This window comes from Cynoglossus semilaevis, chromosome 10 (genome assembly GCF_000523025.1).
Source record: "Cynoglossus semilaevis isolate Cse_v1.0 chromosome 10, Cse_v1.0, whole genome shotgun sequence".
In the NCBI taxonomy this organism is placed as follows: domain Eukaryota; kingdom Metazoa; phylum Chordata; class Actinopteri; order Pleuronectiformes; family Cynoglossidae; genus Cynoglossus; species Cynoglossus semilaevis.
Window position 1 is genome coordinate 1091665 of NC_024316.1, and position 1563 is coordinate 1093227.

The window sequence follows — 1563 nt, forward strand, 5'->3', positions numbered from 1 at the left end:
TATATGTTTGCGTACATATATTCATATATATATGTCAGCCATATATGTGTATATATGTGTGCGCTAGAGTATATGCTGAAAATCTGTGGACACACAAATAGAAGTTGTAACTCTAAATCAACAACGGTAGTTGAAGACCCGTTGGTGTTTAATAGAATATATATATATATATTTATCACACACACAGCCATTAAAATGTGCATTTTAACGACATCACCTTGCATTTATACCTCAGCCTAGGCGAGCGCTGCCGTCTTTCCACATGTTCCCCCCACACTGAACTAATGTCCTCACCCCGTCCACTACCTCCAACCCACTTTCCCCACATAATGGACTTCGATTATTTAAAACGGAGCTTTCTGAATATGATCTTGGTTTAATTCGGTTGCCATGGTAGCTTGCCACACTTGGCTTTAACATTTATGCTTAACCAAAAGCCTAAGCACCCACCCCCCTCCCACACACACACACACACACACACACACACGATTCACCTTCACCCCTTCTCTTTGGAGAAGCAGAGACAAGTGTGTCGACATGATGGTTCTCTTTGTTCGTGTACGTACGAATACGTGCGCGTACGTCTGTCTCGGTGTGGGTGTTACCTGATAAATACGAAAAAATGTGGAAACTGTGAGTGGGGAGAAAAAAAGTGGGACGACACCTACCTTGGAAGTAAAACGTGTGGGGAACTGAACTGCACTTTAAGTGTTTTTGTGAGGAATTACAACGTCCTTCACCCGCGGCGTTTCACCGCACGTGAAGGTATAAATGTATTAAAAAAAAAAAGTCTTCTGCTGAGGAAGAGGACTCTGTTTATGTACGCCATCACACTATTTTTAAAAACTTTTTTTTCCCTTCATTATGGCCTTGTTGACAACAAAGAATTCACGAACATTCTTCGTCTTTGCTGTTCACGCACAGGTTCCGTTTTCCTACGTATTTTGTGCTTAATTTGTGAGGAGTGAGATCCGGAAACACAGAGAACCTTAATTTGTAAGGAGTGAGATCCGGAAACACAGAGAACAAGTGGTTCCACTATTTTTTTTTTTTTCATTGTCACACGGAAGTGGCAGATCCAAGGTCAGAGGTTATGAGCCGGATACAGAACTAAGTGTAAAATGAAACCCTGATTTTTATGATATGTAATATGTAATTGAATGTAATTTTTTGGATTACGGAGTAAATCTGCGATACGTCGCAGCTACGAACAGGACCCCGACGTAGCGTAGCGTAAAAGTAGCTACAGATATTAAATAAAGGAAGAGATATAGTTGGGATGCGCTGTCGTTAGAGGCCACACTATCAGACCGATGGAAAATGTCCTCACACTAAGGCAACATAAGAGGCGGCGTAAACAGAGTAAACACAAATGAATGGTCTAAGCAAGTGGCTAATTATTTTACTCTCTTGGGGACAACTTTTTTTTTCACCCCCGCCCTCCCCAAACCACCTCCCGCGAATTGAAATACTATTGAGAACCTGCTAACATGTATATTTTTTTTTGTATCTGTACAAACCACTGTATGAGTTGCTGCCACCTAGTGACTGGAGGCTTGTTAT